Raw genomic sequence first — 24,919 nt, forward strand, 5'->3', positions numbered from 1 at the left:
CCACTTCGATTTCAAACAATTAAAGCATTCACAAGAGTTTCTCTGAATATGCTGCATAAAATCCAAACATCTTTCATTGTCTAGATTGCTTATTTCCCATTTGTATAAGTCCTTTCTTTTTAAAGCAACTTAATATAGCTTAGTCCTGTAACTCAAGCTGGTAAGCAGGAGCTGGGCTGGCGCTAGAAAAACTCTGCTTTTTACAGAGCAAGTTTAGTAAGGTGAAACCAGTTAACCTAGGAACCTTGTTGCCAGTTGACTGTTTCAGGTACACAAAAATAGATACTTCTTCGGTTTGTGCCATATCATCACTCTTCTTCATTTTCCCTATTTTGTGTGTTGCTGCCACATGAATACTATACAAGAAGCAGGTTAATCTCCACCGCTTATTTTTTGTAGGATGTTGGCTTCCATCTCTTGAGTTACAAGGCACATACTCCCTCCTTCCCCATTATGCTTAGCAGCAGATGTTGGGAGAATGGTTGGGTGCAAAGGGATAACTCATCACATCACCTGTGAGCCCAAAATGATTTCATTGAGCAATTGGCAAGAGGTGGCTTTTGGAATTAATCAGCAGTGTCACACACAGGTGTGAGCTACCAGTCACTGCAGAAAGCAGAAAAGGAACTGTCTTGTTTAGAAATAGCTAAAAATGCTTCGCAGGAGCTGTGGTCTGGAGAGAAGCTAACGCCTTATCCATCTGTGAGCCATGTACATGAAAGCAGGGTTCTGTTTATGGGTCCCAAAGCTAGATGGTTGACAACTCTTTGTGATAGATTGCCTAACCCCACTGTACAATGGTAAAAGCAAAAATCTACTGATTGGCTCTTTGGAAGAGGTCTGGTAGAAGTCACAATACCACCATGTGCCTCCTGATGCCATTGCACAAATGATGCAAATAATGTAATTTGCATGAATTGTGTCATGACATAAATGGTGTACAGTTTGTAACTCATGCCCTTTGACGCCTACTGCCTTTGGCTTTCCCCATGGACATCCGTGGTTCTCATATGGGTATTTACATTTCTTCCTCTGGGTTAACCTGGTGGCAGGTAGGATTTCAACTTGAAAGAAATGCTTAGCTCCTCATTTTTGTTTGGACAAAAACTTTTTAATGGAGTGTGTAATTCTGGGAATGGTCATTTCTTTCTGTTGACTGCTAGCTTTACACTTACTTGCTCTTGCTTCGGTGCCTCTCTTTTATTCTAATTACTTTATGTTCTACCTCAGTTTTATGTATAAGGATGCTTCTAGTCACTCAACCAATGACATCCTGATACTCCCCATCCAGTTATGATGTTTGCCTATGTTTTGAATGTAATGAAGGCAAATGAAGCCAATTGAGATTGAAGGCATTATGAAAGTACGTAGACAAAACACTTTCAGAACAGAAACCTCCAAAACATTGAAAGGGGAGCTTCTTGGGCTTCCAGGGGAGGAATGGTAGACTGAAGATGTCTCCGCAAAAGTGGAGCCAATGCCTATGGCAAAGACCAAGGACCTGGTGAGTAGACCAGTTCCTTTAACCTCTCTGAGGATGAGAGATTGTCCACATGTGCTCCAGACGGCTGCTCCCTGTGAGGAGACCACAGGACAGTAGTCTCCAGTTGGTATGAGTGCTGGGAGACAATTGGCATAACCATCTTGCTTGTAACCGCAGTCGACGCCTTTTGAAGGACACTAGGTTCACTGACCTCACTTCGGAAATAGCTTATTAACTTCTTTTAAGCTATTAGAGACCTTGGGAATGACAAGTTTGAAAGCACCAGGTAAGTTTGCCTTCAATCCTAAATGAAAGAAAATTTTAATCATATGCTTAAGAATTTAAAGAATTTGAAATAGCAAAAAGCTAAATAAGATTTTGATCCATGAAAGTTATAAATGGACTAAAGTCCAGATAAATTTGGAATATAGAAACTTTTACAATACGATTTTGGAATTAATTACAAAGAACAAAAAGCTTCTTATGGGAAATAGATATGTTTTGGTTTTTTCAAGACATAACAAAAATAAGTAATTTTATGATTTTAAAAACTGGACACTAGAGGTGACTAAAGATTCTAGGCAGGGGAAAAAAACACAACCCTACCTTTTGTGTTAATTAATTGGGACCTACAAAATAATGCAAAATGTTATAACATTGAAAATATTAAAGGAGACTTTTGAAGAATGGAGCCAGAAATTAGTAGCCACAATATCATCAGTGTTAGTCATGATGGCTGCCTCTATGGATAGACTATGTCCAAAAGATGTTATTGAAGAAATGACAGATGTGGGACAAATTTTATCTGACAAGATAGAGATAGTACCGAAAGTGAATTTACAAATGACAGGCCAAAAGAACAACTTAGATAAGGATATCTCACTGGATATACAAGAGAAACTGGCTAGTTTTAAAAATCAAAAGGGACATACAAATAATAAACCAAGAAAGTGACCTGGATAATTTTTTCTTACTGGATTTACAAAAGAGGCTTCTTAAAGACCTGAAGAACTCTGTGAGATGGGATAAAGAAGAAATCAAGAGAAATCAAATCCTATGACAATATTTGAATGAACTGAAGATTAAGACTGTTAGAAGTAAAAGGAAGGAATATAAAGTTGGTTTATTTGATCAAGGTTAAAACAAGATATGTTGTTACTTCTGGCAACCTTTATGGACTTTCTGCTGACACCAGGACTGAAAAGGTGATGCTTTATGGATTTGCCTATAGATAAGGGATGGGATATGGGATAAAGAGATAATTATCTGTAACCTTAGAGGGGGTGAAGGATCACAAAATTTGTTTATACTTGTGATGAAGGTCAGAAGTCACTTCTTTATGTAGTTCTTTTCTCTTTCTTACATTATATTCTTTTCTCTTTTCTCTTTTTCTTATTTTCCTTGCACTTTTTACTCTTTCTTTCTCTTCTCTTTCTTTTCCTTTAGTTTGTATTAGATTTTACTATTATAATAAAAATTCTTTACATACATACATACATACATACATACATTAGAAAAAGAAAAGGGGACTTCTCAACCTACCCCAATTTTTGATGAATTTCTAGCTGTGTAAACCTATGTGGCTGTCTGACATGTACCTTCTTGAATTGAAACCGTGGAATTCAAGGATAATTTATTTTGACAGTATCCCCTGTCCACAAGAGACTTTATTAAAAACTCTGCTCTTATTTCTAGAAAAAAAACAAATTATACTGATTGATTGATTATATGCCATCAAGTCGTCGTTGATTCCTAGCAAAAACATAGATGATTTTCTTCATGATAATCTGTCTCTGACTTGGTCTTTCAGGTCTTGTAATGGTGAACTCATTGCCACTGTAACTGAGCCCATCCACCTTGCAGCTGGTCATTCTCCTTTTCTCTTTCCTTCTACCTTTCCCAGCATTAGAGCTTTCTCCAGAGAGCTAGATCTTCAAATGGGTCTGAAGTAGGATAATTTGGGGCTAGTTGTTTGTGACTTAAGTGAGACCTCTGGGTGATTTGTTTGATGATCCATTAGTTTCCTTTCTTGGCTTTCCATGTATTCTCTGGAGTCTTCTCCAACACCAAACTTCAAAAGTGTCAATACTCTTCCTATTCTGCTTCTTCAGAGTCCAACTTTTGCTTCCATACAGTGTCACAGGGAATACCATGGCTTCAATGATTCTGATCTTTGTAGTTATAAAACCATCACAGCATTTGAATATCTTTTCCAAGGCTTTCATGGTTGCTCTACCTAGCGCTAGTCTGCGGCGTATTTCTTGACTGCTTGTTCTTTTACTGTTGATGGTTGATTCTAAGAAAAGCTATCCACCGCTTAGATTTTCCTATCCTGTATTTTTACCAAGAAAACCACATGGATAGAAAAATAAATTATACAGAGTAAGATAACGCTCTCCAGAAAGCACTCTGTTTAAGGATACAACGGGCTATATTTTTGTTCTCACTTGACATGCTACTCAATGTATGATGCAAACTTGCCTTTCATATCAAGGAGGTAACCAGTTGCTGTGACATGTAATGTTGACTGAAGCTGGCAGGAGTATCCATAGCTAAATGAATGTGATACACTCAATATGGAAGAACTGATATTCAATGCAAAGGCCTCATTTAATGTTGTCACTGGTATTAAGCCTAGGCAAAGGGTCATATCACTTGGGTACATGTAAAATAAGCTAGTGAGTCTCCCAAGCCAGAAGCAGTTTCACTTTCTCAAAAGAAAGTGGCAAAATGCATCCTCTGGCTTGAGTAAAACTAGTAGAGGTTTTGGTGGAAATGTGTTTTTGCTTTCAAGCTTATAGCTTCTAAGCCTTAGCTGGTGATTCCCCCATGGCCCAGGAAATTGTTCCCACCAAATCCCCTGGAGGTTCAAATACATCATTGCATCTAAGGGGCTGCTCTCTAATAGTTCCGTGAACATGTTTTCACTGGCTTGCAGGAACACGTTGGAGATTTCCAAAATGCAGGAATATGCTGGTCTATGACTGTAATTTTGATTCGATATGATAATGCAGGAGGCTTTGTTTCAGCATTCCATTTTTCATATTCCAAATCTTAGGAAGCTTAGTTAAGACTAATAAAACAATATGAATGATGCTCACTTAGGCAATTGAAAGTATGCTATTTTGAGCTACAGCACCATGTTTAACATTAAAAAACTATCTCATTGTGAGTCAGTTTCAAGTAATTTTTAAATGTATTCCAGTTCCTCTTCTAGACAAGAGAGTCAGATTTTGTGGGGAGACTCTTGCATGTTCTGCAACTATCGATTAAGAACAGCTATGCACATCTTCAGCTGATGTTCCTTTAAATGTGGAATATTCTACTTTAACTCTGATTTAGAATATTCCACTGTCACCCTGCAGCGTGCCACCAGCTTTATTTCTAAAAGTCACAATAGAAGTCTGCCCAAGAATGCCATGTTTTTGATTGATTCTGCCAAACCATTGTGCTTTTTGTATACTGTGTTATTAAATTGCAGCAAATAACTTTATCGGGGGGAAAGCTCATAGTGATGTCCTTCCATGTATGATGGACTGTTAATATAACCCTACAGTTCAGAAATGACCTTGTATTAATCTGTTTTTGCAGTGGGTTCTGATGCTTATTTATAGCAGCTCCTCTGTTAGGGAATTCCCAGTGTTCTTCTGTTCGCTTTCCCACTGTATTTTCACGATATTTTCAGTTATCCCTTATGAAGTTAGGTACTGATCTGGACTTGTCATTTTACTGAAGCCATCCCAGTATAGCTTGTTTTGGGGATTGGGGAGGCTGGTCTGGAGAGGTTTTCAGCTCATTTCAAGTTCATGTCTTAGGATCTTGTTCAGCTTAAATGTAAAGACCTTGCGAATGTTTAAATGAGAAACAGGTGAGAGAATTCACAAGATTATCCTCTGTAGCACAGACCATGCACGCATGCATCCTGCAATGTGACCTTACTATGGAATTGTGGTGTAAAAAATTAATATGAATTGGGCAAGGTGAGGTGGGATAGGATAATGTATTAACCTATTTCACATTGATCTTTTAAACTGTTTTTCCTTTGTGTATGGAGGAAAAGTCCCCTGTTTTTATTCAAGAATACCACTTACGGTTATACCTGTTAATTTTTTTTAAGACTGCCCAAGACCCAGGGCTGCTAGTAACATGAGGGATAATAATGCTGTGTCTGGGTTTTGTCCCAGAAATTCAATTAAGGGGGATTATAAACACAGTGGCAGGTCTGTTTCATTTACAGTTGCAAACGAAATGCAGGCCACACGCTGATCGTTTATAGGGAATGAGGTGTTATGTAATTTTGTGCAACTCAGAGTAGAGTTTCCTGAATGTTCTTTTAAATTGTTTGGCTTCAGGGGGTGGTGGGGATGGGGTGGCATAGAGGACTGCCTGAGGAAAACGAAGCAATAGGTAGTAGAAGGGTGGAAACTTTGTAACAAAAAGGAAGTTATTCCCTGCTGTTATTCAATGAGAGGCACACTTCCCATCTACTAGAGCGCATTCCCTGCAGAGGTTTAGTCCTCTTCGTTTTTTCCCCCCCCTTCAAAGAATAAGCTGGATCGGTGGTTTCCTAACTCTGAGTTAAATGCAGCTGCTGGATCCAGTATGTACTGTATAAGCGATGGTTGGACAGTGTGTATATTTGTGTGTATCAGAATGAGATGCAGTATTACTTGATTCCACACCATGCAAGCCAACTTTTTTCTCTTGCTTTGGGGCCTTTAATGTTTTTTTACCTGTACCTAATTCCCCAGGTGATACAGAGCAAAGGAGCAGAGGCAGGGGTCACTTTCAAGGCCAGAATGAAGCCATGCTAGCAGCAGCAGGTGACACTTTTCCTGTGATGGAAGCTGTTTTCTGAAACCATGAAAGGCATTTTGATGGGGCTGTGTATATGAGAGCAAGCAAACAAAGGCAAGGTTTGATGCCTTGGGATAAAGATGCATTTGCATTTGTGGAGGAAGAATGAAACAGGTTTTTTTTTTTAAACAAGCTTGGCAGTTTCAGAGGACAAGTCTAGAGACACTCTTCCCTAGCCCTGGAAGGAAAGAAAGTGGTTGCTTCCGTATTCCATCCCCCCCACTCCTTCTTTTTGGTGCCTTTGAGTCAGTGTTGACTCCTGTGAACTGCCTGGACCAGTCCCTGCAGTTTTCTTGGCAAGATTTCAGAGGTGGTTTGCCCTTGCCTCCTTCCCAGGGCTGAGAGAGAGTGACTGGCCCAAGGTCACCCAGCTGGCTTCCTGCCTAAAGTGGGACTAGAACTCCCAGTCTCCTGGTTTCTAGCCTGATGCCTTAACCAAACTGGCTCTCTTTTCCTTAACTGGTACTCTTTCAGTCATTCAGTCAATAATCAAATCCCTCCTCTCCCCCTTCTTATTAGATAATTGTGAAGTTGTCAACAGCTACTCAGGCATAAGGGCTTTGGGATGTAAAAGAATGCTGGTGGGTCCCTTTTGGCATGATTTTATTGCTCTTAAGAGGTTGGGAAAATCACTAGTTCTCTGAGATTTGGAAGAGATTTAGTTAGCTTTCTACAAAACCCTGTGCTGAAATCCAATCTGAGAATAATTTCTCTTGGCATCCTTTGCAAATTATATTATTCTATTTTGCCCTGGAAACAGTGCTGTATTTTATTTCAAGTGTGACTAGGGAGGCATTGTTAAGCTACAGAGCATTGGTGAGCTGACAGTGGGTGATGTGATCATTGCGCTGCTTGGTGTGTTCAGTGTGAACCCATATGTGACTTCACCACCATGCAAACAGAAGAACCACGGTGGTTGTGATAAAGTTAAAAAGATGTAAAGTATCAGATGCTCAGCTATAGGTGAAGGCAGTTTATTTACTTGCAAGGAAGTAAGAACAGAATTTCTCTCTTCTCTTTCTTACTTAAAATAGCACAGAGTCCAAAGGTGTTTTATGTAATTTCTTTGACATAGTATACGAATCTTTAAAATATTTGGGGATGACTATTACCAAAAATATTAAGAAAAAAATTATCAATAATTATATACCAACATGGAAGAAAGAAAGAGGGAAATGAAAAGATGGACTAAAAATATTTTAGCACTTTAAGGTGAATTGCAGTGTTAAAATCCATGCAAGGCTCAATTTTCTATATCAGTACCTCCTAGTGGAAACTCCAGAATGGGTTTTGAGATGTTGGTCAAAACAAAACAAAACAAAACAAAACAAAGCGTTTACTTTCATGCAAAAAAAACACCCCACAATAAAATGATTTTATATAGACCTCAGAAGCATGGAGGCTAGGGCATATCCAATTTAATAATATATTATCAAGCTGTGAAGTTAGGGCATATAATACCATTAATTTTGGATGATTCCTTTAAACAATGGATCCAAACTGAAACTATATTAGAGTCAAATATCTTTATACATCAATGGTTCTTACACCCAAAACATTTTTTCAGAATAAACAATACTGAAGATATTTTTACCAAAATTATGCTCCCATTTTGAATGAATGAATGAATATGTACATACATACATACGGTACATGCATACATGCATACTGTATATATATTAATTAGCCTTGATAAAGGATACTTCTCCTCTCTTTTAATAATATATATAGAAGAGGATAATCACTATTGTTTGGCTTAAGTGAAACTTTTGAGAGGATACAACCTGTATAGAATAAAAGATTTCTATAGCAATAGGGAACCTCTCAATAAAGAACAGATGGAGGAATGAATAGGTCACAAGTTACCATGGTTTTTCTGGTATCAACTTAAATCTCTACTGGGCAATAAGGTGCTTTAGCAAATTGGCCTTATACCAATTTTGAGAATGTAATACTTAACTATCTAGAACAACCAAAAGGAACAATTTTGAAAATATGTAGGTCACTATGGCAAATAGAAATAAGAGATCTACTTCTTGGTTAAAGGAAGCTTGGGATACTGATTTTGGTAAACCCATAAAGGAGAAAAACTGGAAATTGGGTGGATTCACCTCATCTTCAGTGCAAGAACTTCAGTGGAAGATTATACATTATTGGCCCGTGACTGCAGTCAGACTGGCATCTATCTACTGTGTCTGTCTGTCTGTCTGTCTGTCTGTCTATATATCTTAATTATTCTTCCAAATGTTGGAGAGGCTGTCAACAAAAAGGGTCTTTCTTTCATCTCTGGTGGTCCTCTGATAAAGCTATACCCTTTTGGTGTAACATTTTGGGGGAGATAAACTTCATCACTAAACAAAGAATTAAATGCTTTGCCTAGCTAGGGTTACTGCACTTATTTACAGGACCAAATCTCAAACTTAAAAATGAGGAACTTATTATCTACATAATAAGTCTAGTCACTGGAATAATAATTGCCTAACACTGGAAAACTTTAGATAATTTAAAAATTGAGATGTGGATTAAGAAGGCCTCTTCAATTGCCATGTTAGAAAAGATTACAGATAGTTAAAATAAGGAAACACCAGACGCAGGAAACACAATTTTGTCAAATTGGGGATGGGGGTGGGACTATATATTTTATCTCAGTTGCAGCAGACCTCCTATTGGCAGCACTTTAGATATACGGTAAATATAAACATGTATATTATCTGTCTGTGTACTTTTTAGCAGATCATTTTTTAAAATTTTATGTATCTTTTTTCTTTATGCACTGTGGATTTATGTCAATCAGTTACTTGACAATGTTCATTATCCATAGTTCAATAAAAGTGTGTGTATGTATATATTATTTGACAAACAGATGTAATTGAATCACAGTTACAAAAAGAGTGAGACAAGCAAAGGCAAAAGGGGCAAGTCATGAGTATATTTCCAAGTAGAAATCAAAGGAAGCTTGACAGTACAGTACAGGTGGTCCTTGTTTAACAACCATTCATTCAGTGACCGTTAGAACTTACGACAGCGCTGAATGAGTGGTAGTTACGACTGGTCCTCATACTTATGGCTGTCACAGCATCCCAGTGGTCACGTGATCACAATCCTGGTACCTGGCTTGTGATTACAACAATGCAGCATCCTGTGGTCACGTGATTGTGATTTGCAACCTTCCCTGACAGCTTCCGACAAGCAAAATCAATGGGGAAGCCAGTGTCATGCGCTGCCTACCTCTGAATAATGCTCAGACACTGGTTCTGTGGAACAGGCTCTGATTTATTCACGGTGTAGGTACAGTATAGGAAAAAAGCTGAGAGTGACAGGAGCGCGCCGGTGCGGGGTTTAAATACCCCGCGCCGGTCAGCGCCCCCTCACTCGCGGTTACGTCACCCCCCTTTGTCCAACACGTTGTCCTGCCGGTAGGTGAGGGGTTGCGAGGCCCCACTGGCGTTCCGGGATCGCCTATCATCGGTTTCTCTATTCCTCCGGTGATTGCTGTCAGCTGGGCGATCTCCGTTGCGTTAGCGCTAACAGCTTGGGTGTGCCTCGCGATCCGTTTAGCCATTGTTTCTTGTCCTTCAGTCTTTGTGAGTTGATGGCCACTTATCTTGAGCCCCTTCCCCTGTTTCCTTGCTATTGTCATGTGTGCCATTGCGCTGATGTCTTCAGCTCAACGGCACTCATGACAGCCAGCAGGAAGTTGCTAGTCACGTTCATGTGAGGTCGTTGCTTAACAACAGCAACTGGGACTGCTGGAACTACCGTCGCTAAGTGGCACGGTTGTGTGGTTTTGTAACTTAGTACCCAGTTAGTGTTGTTAAGCAAGGACTACTGGTATTAGGATCCTTCAGTAGTGGAGGTGCTAATAGGAATACTGGAAGCATTGTTGCAGTCAGAAAAATATCAAGCCAGGTTCAGGTAAAAGAAAAGTGAAATGAGGCATTTTAGGAAAAGAGAAAAGGTTCATTTAAAAAATCCCTACAAAATCCCTCTCCCCCCCAATAAATTAATATAAATTTAATATAAATCTAACACTGTATGGATATCATCCTTATAATTTGGATGAATAAAGGTATAAACTCAAGTGTCTCACAATCTACACAGCCTAGTTGATTTATGGGAATCATTGGGAATTGCATAGTCTACTCTTTTGGTTTTAAGACAGCCTTTCACTTCATATTCAATGATCAGGAAAACCAAGTAGACCATAGCATGGGCAATAAGAGAAAGAAACAACCTTTGTAGGAGGGAGTATCCCCACATACTACATACCTACCCAACTAAATAACCCCCAGGATGCCCAAACCTTCATTTGTGCAGTTCTTTGGATACCCCTTGGACATTGGTGAAGGCAGAATAAATTTCTTCTTGTCAGCGACAAGCGGTGTAACATCATCTCTCAGTTTTCTGTTGCACCTTCCTCTGGCCACTAGTATCCAGGGCCAGCCTGTTTACTAGGGAAGTGCTTGTGTGCCCACCAGCCATATACAAAAATAATAACCCCTCAAGGTTGTGAAGGCCTTTTTGCAGATGCTGGCTGGGTTGAGTTGAAATAGGAACTCAAGTTGAATCAACGGTATAATCATATTTATGCTTGCTTACTGTATATAAATATGGTGCATATTTTTAATAAGATCTTTACTGTATCTTCTCTGAAGCCCCTTAGGAATGGAATTTTTATTATAGTGCCAATCTGTGCCTAGTAATGACTAATTGATTATAGAGTCCATGCTTTGATAGGACTTAAGCATATATGCTGCCAGGCTGCCTTATCTGTACCTGCTGTAAACACAGGGTCAGCTTGTTACAATAACAATCACAATCTTGGCTCAACTCCTATATCAAAATTATTGTGTTTCTTTTCTAGGAATGTGTCTGTAATGATTTCACACCCTGAAGGATTCCTGTGTCTTCCTTTGTAGTTATCCTGTTTCCTTATCAGTTGAAAAGCAGTTATTTTTGTATGTGGATATTCTGCTAGTAGAGGTACATACCCAAACTATATTTGATCAATGTTCCATGTAATCTTTTGGCTCTTGCTTTTGCCACATCTGGATACAAGAGACCAGTAACTCATTGTCACTTGCTAGTTTTGGAACTAGTGAAATACCTGTCTGGATCTTCTACAGTTGTAGGTGTTTCTTGGGTGAGTTTCCCCATCACATTTCTGGAGTCAGGAAGAGGGTAGTAAGTGCCTAGTTTCAGGAGGGTACCCTGTGGGGGTGCCTCCCTCCACCCCAATAGGGATGGGTCCCAGTAGGGTCTATGTTTGACCCACGGCTCTCCTATCCAAATTTCCTGACTGGAGACAGTTTTTTTCCTCTCTTTCTTTTTTGGGGACACAATAGTTGAGTTTGTGAGCTTTACAACACCAACTCCTAGTGTCTGAGTGGTGTTAAATTTTGATTTTGAGCACAAGCTCTGAGTGCATGAGTGGTGTGATTGGGGAAACTTTGCAGTGCCTGTGAGTCCACAAAACAAAAGAAATAAAGGGGGAGGCTGGGCAGAAGTTTTGGAAATACTGGTGTTAACATCAATATTGCAAGGTGTTATTGAGACATGCCCAACTTTCTCCATTGACCATTGGAGGGAAGTGTATATGAAGCAACAGAATATGGAGTCAAGGAAGAGGTAAGAATACTAACTCTTGTCTCTGCTGATTGAGAGAGAGAGAGAGTGTGTGTGTGTGTGTGCCTTGCAGTTATTTTCCACTTCTGACCAGGACTACCTGCAGGAAAATCGCAGCCACACCCAGGTCACCTAATGTATTGGAAAGTAAGGGAGATGGATGGCCGTGGGCTGCAAATAGAGGAATGATTGAACAATAAGCAGGCCTCAGTGTACTAGTAAGGGCTTAAAAAAGAAAATCAGCATTCAGTAACTTGGCTCTTGTATATTTTTGCTTAGCAGAGCAAGCAACAGCCATAAACTAAGTACCAATAGCAGTGCTAAGATAGCACTGAGCAGACTTTTACCAGGTAGCTTTGGTTGCTTTGCTTTGACAGTCGGGTGTAGCATTTTATTAAAGTGGAATGTCTTGATTCCACCCTCAGGTTTGACTAAAGCTATTTACAATCCCACTACCCCCAAATATGATAAGATCAAAGCAACAGTAATAATCAGAAAAAGAAGTCGTCTACCCTCCCTCTGGTCCAATACTCAAAAGTTGCTGCTTCAGCCTTGAGACTTGTTCTCTGGTGGGACTGTCCCTTTGAAATGTGAGGCATGGATCCAGGAGGGGTGATCTTTGCAGCACACAGTGGTATTGGTGGTCAGCAAGTCCCTTCCATTTTGGCTGGGGAATGTTCTTCCCTGATAATACCTTTATTAAACTAGTCCTCCTGTTTGGGTTGTGGCAGGGCTGCTCTGGGTTCTTGGGCTGACACATTGTAGGGAAATCAGTTTCCCTGAGACAAGAGACAGATTTGATTGTAGAGCCTAGAGGTCAGCACAAAATGGTTCACAAAGGGCTGCCTTATAGTGACAGAACATGCCAAAACTTTTCCAGTGAAAATCACAAATGGTTTGATAAACTGTGTGTGGAATAGCAGCAGGCAAAAAGAAAACATCTAAAAGGTTTTTAACAAGGGCAGCATCCAGGAAGGAGGAAGAGAATCTGGGACTTCAAAAGAGGAGCCAACAACATAAACACTTTAAAGTTTGCCCTGGAGACGTTCAAATGAGCCATCGATACTGAGGTACAACATGGGCTCTGCTTGGGCACAAGTATTCCTTGCTCACGAAAGCTTCAATTACAGGCTTAATGATTCAGGGCTCAGTGGAGATTGTACTTTCTTAGGCAAAGGCTTGGAAAGATATACAGAAATCTTTACAGGTAGGCTGAGGCCATGTGACCCCCCTTATTGAGGTGTTTTTTCCATAGTGAAAAGGGAACATGTGCTAATATGGCATGTTCCTTGTACTCGTCCTGGATGCCCTCTTGGAGAGGCACAGTCAAGAGAAATAGAGTCTGCTCATAGAGGCCATCAGGTGAAAGAAATAGCGACCCACAGCCTGCAGGAAAGATTTCTTCCAAAAGGATTAACAGAGGAAGAGGGACTCAGGATAAAGTTTTTCCAGGTATATTCTAGGGCTCATGATTGACAGGTGAAAGGTGTGCATCTCTAAGAAATTTTGTAGTTCATCCTAGGAGAGCAAGGTGTACAAATCCAGGTACAAAATATTGTCAAGATAGCCTATTATGTTCAGAATAAAGGGATGAGATATCTCAAGCGTGCACACAGAATCACAAATAAACTACTTTTAGTGTTTCCACATTTCCTTCAGCAACTGACCTACACTCCGCTTGGCATTCTTGGTTGGTACACCAAACCCACCCAGTGTAACGGTTGCCTATTCTAAAACACCATCAGACTCAGGAACAGGATCATAAAGATATCTGATTTATTAAAGAATAGTATGCAGGATCACAAAGAAAGCTGAGAATGGAAAAAGCGCGCCAAATGCAAACTAAAAAACCCTCGGTACAAGCGAGATCCCTCCCCCCGTAGAAGTCCACCCAATTGTCCTGATGGTAATTTATGTATGCTCTAAGGAATTGTTCGAGGGCAGAGTTCAAAACCTCTGTAGATCCGTCAGTCTCAGGATGCGACGATGTGGACAACGCCTGTTTGGTGCCAATCAATTTTAAAAATGATTTCCAAAACTGGGAAGTGAACTGTGTCCTGCAGTCGCTGACCAACGGGAGGGGCTACCGTGGAGACGGTAGAGGTGGATGAGAAATAGGCAGGCCAATTGCAGGGCCAACGGGATGGACGCACATGGAATGAAATGGGCTTGTTTGGAGAAAAAATCTTTTACAACCCAAATGACAGTTTTCTTCTGATTGGGGGGTAAGTCCACAATAAAGTTCATAGAAATCTCGTCCCAGGGACGGGATGGACTGGCCACTGGCTGCAGAAGCCCCTGTGGTTTACCCCCTTTTCGCTTTGACATGGCACAAACAGGACAGGAAGCAACATAGTCCTTTACATCACGCCTTAAGGTTGGCCACCAAAATTGACGGCGAACCAAATGCAATGTTTTGACAAAACCAAAGTGTCCAGCAAGTTTATCATCATGGGAACGCTGCAAAACATCAGCCCTTAAAGTTTCAGGCACATAAAGGCGATGTTCCTCCTATGCTAGACCGTCTTCAAAAGAAACATTGTCTCTATTAGCCAGCAACCAAGTGTCAGATTTCAGTGCCTGGAGAAAGTCCTTCTGTAACTGACAAGAAACTTGCATTTTTCTCCTCCCAGACGGGGCTGGGGGCGGGGTTGCCTGCGCACGGGTCTGGCTCCGGGTGACTGCAACCAAGCCCAGTTGTGGTTCAGTAAGAACAGTCCCCACTATATCTGCCACGTGGTCAGAGTCCTGAGGTAAACGTGACAAAGCATCGGCCAGAAAGTTTTTCTTTCCTGGAATAAATTTTCACTGCAAGTTAAAGCGACTGAAAAATTGAGCCCAGCGAATTTGTTTAGGACTGAGACGCTGGGGGGTGCGGAGGGCTTCCAAATTCCTGTGATCAGTCCAAACCTCGAAAGGGCATTTAGCGCCTTCCAGGAGGTGATACCAGGCTTCCAAAGCGGCTTTCACAGCAAAAGCCTCTTTTTCCCAAACATGCCACCGGTGTTCAGTTTCAGAAAATTTTCTGAATTCTCATAAAGCTGAGAATGGAAAAAGCGTGCCAAATGCAAACTAAAAAACCCTCGGTACAAACGAGATCCCTCCCCCCGTAGAATCTTCCCAGGCTCACAATCCCAGGTGCTCCTAATGGCTTCTGATGGTCCGCGGGAAAAGTCCTTGAGCAGAGCACATAACCCAAACACATTCCATTGAAATGAACACAGATACAGAGCTTGGCACAAGGTTTCACAGGAGCAACCTCCCAACAGAAACGTGCATCAGCACCATGGCATGTGAAATGTTATGATGTACAGTGCACATTGAAACAGTGAACATGACACCCAGGTTAGATACATCAGCCAAAGATTATAAAAGGCACTATTGTACTGGTCTATGACTGAAATAAAGAATGAAATTTAAAAAAAAAGATAAAAGGCACTTTACATGAGAGAGGTCTTGTAAATAATACTCTTCAGCAGTTAATATCTCCAGACTGTAACCCTGATTTTTTTTTTAAGGAAAAGTACAACTCCACCGAGCAATCTTTCTTGCCCTGAGGGCGGTGGTTGCTTAGTGATGGTTGGGCACATCCCCTCCACTACACACACTGTCCTTCCCCCATTTCTAGTCCCACATCCTTTCCAGACTTTGTCCACTGAGAATTGTTGAGAAGGGAGCTTATCTCTTTCTTTGCTGCTGGCAATCCATTGAATTTCGGGGAAGAAAAGAAAAGCCACAAGGCCTTCCTCATTCTCCACATCATTCAACCACTCTTCTCTTCTGTCTGAACTTAATCTGAATTGATTCATCCCTCTTCAGGACATTAGCACAGCTGAGTATAGATACAACACAACCTTGCTTGCATCCAGTGAAGACAAATTACAAAACACAAGTGTCTATATCAGCATTTCTCAACCTTGACAACTTGAAGATCTGTAGACTTCAACTCCCAGAATTCCCCAGCCAGCATTGCTGGCTGGGGAATTCTGGGAGTTGAAGTCCACACATCTTCAAGCTGCCAAGGTTGAAAAACACTGGTTTATATACTGGTTCAGATTAAAGGCTCTTTCAATGAATGTCATGGACAAGCAACGAAAAAACAACCAACCAACCAAAGAAAACAATAGATTTCTTATTGTTATAGTAACTGAGTGAGGAAGACATCCTCAGAGAATAGGAATTAGTAAGATTCCTGACAGAGTCAAGATTTCAGCCCAAGTGTCATTAGTGGTCCAAGTCTGACATACTTTCCATATGCATGCTAACTGGCTCTCTACCAGTTGAATTTAAACTATATATGCTCTAAGCCAACAGTTATATCCAACAGCTGCTGGAAGAATCTCAAAAGTGTTGGGTCACTCCTTGTACCTCCAGCTTCTCCTTTCTCCACAGGGTCCAAAACGTAGACCTCATCTGCATGCTTGAATTGGAGAGAGCAAACAGTGTAAAAGTGACCTTTTGTAGTTGTAGTCTAGACATACCCCAGTGTACTGAACAGACAGTGTAGTTGCATATGCTTACCATAATGTCTGAAAACCAAAAAACTCTTTGCTAGTTTTGAAAATGATCTTTTCCCATCTCAGAGGTTGGGGAGAGTTATTTTCAAAAACTTGCAAATAGTTTAGTTTTCAGCTAAAATAGCAAGCATATAATCCATAGTGTATAATGCAGATTTCATTAAATTGTTGGGAGTCTTGTAAACTTGGGAATATGTTTAATGTACATGTCATTTTGAAGTACTTTGGCCACATAATGAGAAGACAGGACACCCTGGAGAAGATGCTGATGCTAGGGAGAGTGGAGGGCAAAAGGAAGAGGGACCGACCAAGGGCAAGGTGGATGGATGATATTCTAGAGGTGACGGACTCGTCCCTGGGGGAGCTGGGGATGTTGACGACCGACAGGAAGCTCTGGCGTGGGCTGGTCCATGAAGTCACGAAGAGTCGGAAGCAACTGAATGAATAAACAACAAAAACATTTCATTTTGTAGCAATGTTCTGGGTTCTCTTCAAAGGGCTTTAAACAAATCTGCTTGCTGAAATTTGCAAATCAATAAATAATTCCTCAGGAATCTGAAGGGGTTGAGAGTGGATCATGGCTTTCACCCATGTTGTGGAATTGTATCTGACCTCTAGCTTCTTACAGGAAGCTACCTGTTTTAGCCCAAGCTAGATCAGCACTCTGCCAGGTGTCTTCTGGAGCACAATTGGTTGACGTAGGAGAATTGATGGAAGGAACAGAAACTGAGTCATTAAGCTAAATAAAAGGTTGTAAATTGGAGTCCTTATTTCCAGCTAAACAAATAATAATCTCATCTGCTTGTAATAAAAAAGGGGGATTCAGAAAATCAGAGGTGAAAAGCAGTCTAAATCATGGGAGTTCCATTAAGAATGTTCTGTAAACTCCTTTGGGGGGGGAGATGGGTGGTTATATATATATATATATCAATCAATCAATCAATCGATAAGAATTATGTTACTGTAAGGATTAGTAGTTCCCCAAAATGCTTTTGTTTAAGCAGTGGCAAAGCAAGCGGCAGTACACAGTACTTAAATTCAGTTTCCTTTCACAAAGTCTAGAAGGAAATGTGTACTTTTTATTATTTATTTGTTAGAATTACATCCTGGTTTTCCTTCAAGAGCAGGAGGAGGCATGCTAGTATTCCCTCCTCCACTTTTTCGACAACAATCCTGTGTGATAGGTTGGCTGGGCGATAGTAGGAGGCCTAATTAATCTTATGAACTCCTATAAGACTTGTATTGTTGAGAGTTTTGGGAAAAAACAAGTTTTGGCGTGGGAAGCCCCTTAGGTATATAGTGATACATTAATGCTCCTATATGCTGTAATTTATTTTATTTATTTATATTTCAAATTTCGTCACCACCCACCCCACTCAAAGATTGACTCTGGGCCATCAGTATATCTCCCCCTCCCCCCAAATCAGCTTGCTTAACTTATTGCTGCTATGATAGCCAAAGTAAATATATTCTGACCATGGTCATGAGCCAGATAGAAATTTTGAATGTGAAAAATATCCTCTGTGATATTGTCCTCAGAACCTAGTAGTGTGTGTGTTTGTAGGGAAAGCTAACGTTCAAGACTGAAAGAATGGATGTCTTCTCTGGCTTGACGCTGAAGGTGAATCCCAAGATATTAGAGGTAGAAGGAAAGGAGTAGGATCCCTTAATGTCTCACAGAGGACTATCCACCAGGATTCCACTTTTTCCCTGAACTTTGTCCAGTGCTCTGATACTGTTTGTTTGTTTTAAATCCTAGGCTTTATATTGTCTTATAATGTAGATCAGTAAAATTCTTGTGGCAAAAGAAGGTTAGATGGGGATCTCCCTTGAGCACTGAAAGATCATCTACTGACCTCTTCAGTTTATTATGCAATGCCAAGGTCAGCATGCCTTTGGGATTGATAATTTCATCTTGATTCTAATAATAAAGGTGATTATTAAGTTGCTGTGAGATCCTCTGGATAGTACGCAGGCTAAAAATGTTTTAGGTAAATAAATTAAATGTTTTACAAGGAAGAAGCAGGTAAGAAGACACATATTGGTGTAATGGTTGCTTTTTTCATTCTTTAAAGAGTTTAAAGCAGAGCCATGCTGGTTGGGGAATTCTGGGAGTTGAAGTCCATGTATCTTGAAGTCACCAAGGTTGAGAAACACTGGATTAGAGGGATTGGGTAAAGTAAGATAACAGAATAAGCACAATTAATTGACTACTTTTTCTATATACTTACAACTATTTGTTGATATGGTTGCACTCTCCAGAGACTGAATGTGCTCCACTGCCTATCTTGGAGGGAAATGAAATTAGCAATCAGAAAGGAGAGAACTGTTGAATCTTTCAAAGGTATGAGAGTTTGGGGTTCTCGGGTTCTATAGATTCAGTGGTTTGTTTTGGCTTTCACATGACTTTATGGTACATTGGATAACTCATGTCCTTTTAGCTGCTTTTAGATATTTTTACTGTTTTTCAGGTTGACTGTTTGTGTTTCTTTTTATTGCACCCTCTTATTGATGTTATTCTTTTGGAAATTTATTGAATTGGCTTTTATTTTAAGACACTTTGAAAATGCTTTCTCCTTAAAGGCATCCTAAAAATGTTCAGAATGCATAAAATAATACTCAAGCCTGAATAATATTTCTGTAGTTACTCCAGGCTCGAGGCATTTGAGGAATTTTTTTTCATAGAAACAAGTCACCCTGAATTCAATCCTGACAATTAAATGTCATTTCTCTGTATACCATTTGATGGTATTTTTCCTTCCCAAGCAGGTGAACTTTTTAAGGATAAAGAAGTAGATAGAGAGAGGCAGACTCTTCAATAGATTGATAAATGTATTTACCTCTGGAGATCAGTGCACTTGCAGTCCCATGGCAAAATAAAAAGATGTGTGAAAACTGTGTGCTGTGTGCATGCCCTCTGGGGAGAAAAGCGGATATAAATCATGAGCCCAAAACTGATCAGAAGACAATAAAGTCTTATGGCAGTGGCCTCTTTGCTCTAATGCAGTCAGGCTGTTGAGAGACTGATTAGTTTGTAGTATGCAGTGGGGCTAAATTTGCTGCCATCCATCATATTCTGTATGTGAACATGATGGTGAAGTTGAGTTCTGCTGAGCTGACTTGGTATGGGAACAAATTTGTTGCTTTTGGCTTAAATGATTAAATGTTAATATGAAAAAAAAAGTGTGGGAAAGCATGGAATCAGGAACAAGCAGAAGAGACTCATACTGGCATGTTTTTTTAAAGATAAAACGGCTGATGGTTTCCATCTGCTTATCAAATAAATTCAGTAAGTTTATTGGAATACCATGTACTTTCAAAGTCAGCTTTGTATATCCTACTCTGTTTTATCTTTCTAAAAGGAGCCATCATTTTCTTTTAGAAAAGACCCTTGTACACTGCCAGTCAAACAGCCAATTTAGATTATTTTTACTGCTAAACATAAAACATAAACAGAAGCTTGGCCCTATGGTTCTCCATTACCTGGTGAATTGACATCTATGCAAACTGATGACTTTAGTTCACAGAATGTGCTTTCCAGAGAAATAAATTGCAAACCAACTTAATAATGTCTCATAGTAGATCTTTGCTGTTGCCTGTATCAGAAGGTTTTAGTCCTAGCAGGATTTATTAAAGCAAATTACTGGGGTGGAAAGTATTATGAATTACTTGACAGTTGCTGTAACGAATGAACCTCCTTTTTATGAATCACATAATCTCCCTGCTGTTTGGTAACATGAGACATGGGCTTATTCCAAGGAGGAAATGTGCAAGTTTGTCTAATTCAGGCCGGGTCATGCTGGATAGAAATTCTGAGAGTTGCATCACAATCTATCTTGTGGGTACCTGGCATGAAAAAAATGATCTAGCTTGAAAGCATTGGAGCAATTTATGTTGTGCAATACCCAAAAAGTAGCATGGTAATACACTGGAAGAAAATTGTAGAAAGGGGTATTGTCCAAATGAAATGGTTGGCTGTGCAATCTTTGAGTAATAAAGATTCTTGTACATAATTCTGCACAAGAATTATGAATTAGCACATACAGCAGAGACTTTGGGCAATAACGTCTCTGCTGTATGTACTAATTCATAATTCTTGTACAGTGCATAGGTAAACTATGCAGTTTGCTATTTCAAGTTCTAGTGATATCTGTTGCCCTTGATTGTTTCAAAAAAGGATAGGGTTAATTCATGATGGAGGCAGCTATCAGTAGCTATGAGTTTTTATCCTATACATAGCCTTCAAGATCAATCTTTAAATGCTATTTACTGATCAGTGTTTTTCAGATTAATTTTCATCAAAAAAATTAAATGATAATTTAGTACCAAGTAAGCAAATCTATTCTTGTGAAATCATTAGCAACTGAACCAACTCCAGTTCAATTAATTGTTGTGGCTGTTTGAAGGATATTTTTGTCACAGTATGGTAGAACAACCATCACCAGCTTTTAAATTGAATTAATAATCTTGCTAATCTTCTTTTATTCTAAATTTATTTTCAGACTGAATACATTTGCAGCATGATCTGTGAGAAAACTGGGCTGTGTAGTATGTTGAACAGAGCATCCATGTTTCCTGGGTATGTGAAGCAGCCTCAAAGCCAGTACAAGCAGTCCTCACTTAACAATGGCAATTGGGACTGGAATGTGACTGCGCCACTTAGCAACAGCAGTTCTGGCACTTCCAGTTGCTGTTGTTAAGTGAATCCCATGCTGTCATTAAGCACAATGTCATGTGGTCACCATTTGCGACCTCCTGCCGGCTTCCCCATTGACTTGGCTTGTTGGAAGCTGGCAGTGAAGGTTGCAAATGGGACGCTGGGGCGTCGTAATTGCAAGCCGGGTGCCAAGCACCCGAATTGTGATCACGTGACCGTGGGGATGCTGTGACAGCTGCAACTATGAGGACCAGTCATAAGTATCACTCGTTCAGCGCCATTGTAAGTTTAAACGGTTGATGAATTAGTGATTGTTAACCAAGGACTACCTGTACACCCTATACAAACCAGCCAGCCTTGGCCAGGTGGGGCCTTGGGAGCAGGGTTGTAAAAGGTTGCTCAGATGTTTTGCTTTGCCTTTTAATCTTTCCCTTTTAATCATCTTTGGAATCCCCAGTTTCCTGAATTCTCCTTTTTTAGTTAAAAACACCAACAGACCAGCTAGATGCTTTTGTGAAATGTTTGCAGATTTGCAGGTAGGGTATTTTTTGTTTTGTTTTGTTTTTGGTAAATTGAAGTTAGCGAATAAGCTCCCTGAAGCTGCTTTTTTCAGAGATATTTGCACGGGGCGGGAAGAGGAGGAGTAGGAGCGCACTAAAACTTGGTGGCAGGGTGTGTTTTGCTATCATAAAGACAACTTTCTTCTTGATATTTAGCAGTATCAGAGTTCAGTAATAATCTGAATGAGGGCAGTTTTTCAAGAAGTATGTCTGATAAATCACTCCCATACTTCTTGACTAAAAGTTTTCCAGCCACATACAACTTCTCATCAGTTGTTGACATCAGAGTTGATAGCTGTAGGACATAACATGTCAAAATTACTTTATTTAGCTCTGTAAAATTATGCTTTATATCAATGATTACCGTGCCCGGTATAGTGAAGAACACATTTACTCTGAATTGGTCCTCTCCTGATGTTGGCTGATCCTCACAAAGGTCATCATGAAATTTCTTCACTCATAGCACACATCAGTCTTGACATTCCTGAGATGTAATCGAAGAGTGGGCCTTTGCAACAGCAGTATCATGCATGATGTTCTGATTTCTGGTATCTTGCAAGTTATTAAAGAGGTCTGGAAAAACTCTGCAGCATAGGCTAAGTCTGTAGTGATTGCAGTAGATAGATTCCCAAGTATTTGAGAGCAGCCCAGTTAGAAAGGCAAACTGGAACTTTACCATTTGACATTTCAGAGCTATAGCTTCTGTTATCTCACCTTTATTTCCCAGGTGAATGATCTCATTTAGCACATTGCAGATATCTCTGAAGCAGAAATCAATGAGCTTGAGAACCTCATAGGATTTGGTTGCACACAATCATATTGGACTGATGCTTTATCCACAGAGAGAGTAAACGTCATCTTTGATACTGTGCACGAAGTAATTGTAAGGATGTTCTACAACTCCAAAGAATGGCTTAGTTACAGAAAGCCATGACATTGCTATTCACGGATGCGCATGCTCAGAGTTGCACTGTATTTATTCTCAATGATCTGTATTGTGTGCCTTTTATTTCCAAGACATTGGGGTTGACCTATAAGAAAGCACTGGTTTGGGCTCTAAGTATTTGGAACACTTCTCCCAGTTTGTATTGACCAACCCATGGTTGGAAGTGGTCTTGTTCATGGTGCCACCAATGGGCAGTGCCAGGGGGTAATTACCTGATCAAAGGTATTTTTAGTCATACTTCCTCTGCTTTTGGAGAAGGGTCAGGCATCTTAAATAATGCAATTAAGTAATACACTGCTTAATACTCAGCTTAGTACACTGTCTGTTGGCTCGCCCTGATGCCCATGCTTCTGTCTGTTGTAATGGCTGTTGATTTTTATAGAATTCATGAGGATCAATGGCTTTTAGCCTTAATGGCTGGGTGACTGCCTCTGAAGGCCATCTGCTGGGAGACTAGTGGGCTTCATTGTGCAGTTCGTTGGCCACTGTGAGAACAGACTGCTGAACTAGATGGGCCACAGGTCCAATCCAGTAGGCACTGCTTATGTTCTTAGACAGTCTTGCTGACTATTTCTGTTATATTGAGATGAAATACATGTGTCCTGGAGCTGCTCCAGTTCAGGGAGCTTATAGTTGACTGTGTCTGATACCACGCAAAAAGAACTGGGACTATGTTGCTCTCAGAACCATGATAGTTTTAGAGACTCTTACTTAATCTATGGCCTGTATCAGTGAAGAAAGTAACTCACCTTTGAAAATCCACATTTTTTCTATTCTTAAGTGCTTTTTTGTCCTTTCATAATGCCATCTTTGTCTTACAGTTGAAATACCTTGGGAATTTTGGATTCCTTGAATTTATCTCCCTAGTTATACTGCCCCTGTGGCTTATCTTTCCCACAGTTATAATCACACATCTATAGGGACTCAGGTCTCATACCTGTTGCAAGTCCTGAACTCCTGGAAAATGTGTTCTAAATTTGTTGTTAAATAATAGGTACGAAGGAGAATTTTATGTGTAGAGCATTAGAACATACCTAATTCATACTTCCTCAGCTTATATGTTGATACAAATAGAGTTATATATTTTTTGGATTGCGTAACACAGTTCTCAAAAAATTGCATATCCTAAAAATATAAATTATTCATAATCAAATGTCATTTTGGAAGGATATTTGTTGATGAATCAAAAAGAAGAAAAGTACAAACTGCTCTACATTATAGAGGTTGCGTTACAGAAGTCCTATTGGATAACACTCTCATATTAACTGGAAAAACTTAGTTGATGTTCTTGATTATATTTGTAAAAAGATAATTAACCTGTGTAGAAATTAGGAATGGCTATGTATAAAATGGCAAATAGCTAGTGAAGCTGTTTACAATACTATATAGGCAAATTCCATATGTAAAAGACTTGAATGGTTTTGTAATCTTTTTTTAAAGTTACAGATTGCTATGGAAATTGGATGTCATTGACTTGTGAGTGAATATATATGAAACTGAAAAAGACTGGAAGAAGACTGATCTGTCTATTCTGATTTGTCCTTCTCTATTAAACGGTGAGAAGATGACATACATCTTGTTACAGAATTTTGAGAAGATGCTAGGCTGGTGGAAATTTAAAGCTATTGTGAGGGCCTGGTTTCTTTGTAGCTTCTGCAAAAACAAAGGTGGTCTTCATTAGACTGTTGTGTTTTTCTTTATGCATGGAAGTTTTGTTTGCTATATTTAGCAAACTATTTTTTTTAATTAAAATGATTTATTGGTTAAACTCCAATAACTCTTGTCAGCTTGTTTTTTGTTATAAGCTCAATGGTGTTGACATAAAATTCTACAAGAGGAGGGATGTGTTGCATTTTTGCTTAGACTACCAAGTAATATTTAGAAAGATGACCTAACTTGATACAGAGATTTCCAAAACTGCAAACTTCATAAAATCCCCCAGGGATGGATTCCAATTTGTGAAGTATTTCTAGTCCAGACTTCCCATTTTTGAAATCCTGGATACTAAGCAGTGTTACGTTTGCTTATGCACGCTTTTAGATTGAAAGTAGATCTAGCGAGTTGTGCCTTCATTGATGGTCACTGTTTGGCAACAAAGAAGCCAATCTAAGCTTGTTGTTGAGTTTTAGAGATGTGTTTACACACACACACACAAACACAGACACAAAGCAAATAAATTCTTCCTTCCAGGGTAGCTCAATTTAGAGGTTAGTTCCAAGCACTTTCTACAAAGTCATGCACAAGATGAAACAGAACTTCTAAACAGATTGTTTT

This window comes from Candoia aspera, chromosome 1 (genome assembly GCF_035149785.1).
Source record: "Candoia aspera isolate rCanAsp1 chromosome 1, rCanAsp1.hap2, whole genome shotgun sequence".
Taxonomy (NCBI): domain Eukaryota; kingdom Metazoa; phylum Chordata; class Lepidosauria; order Squamata; family Boidae; genus Candoia; species Candoia aspera.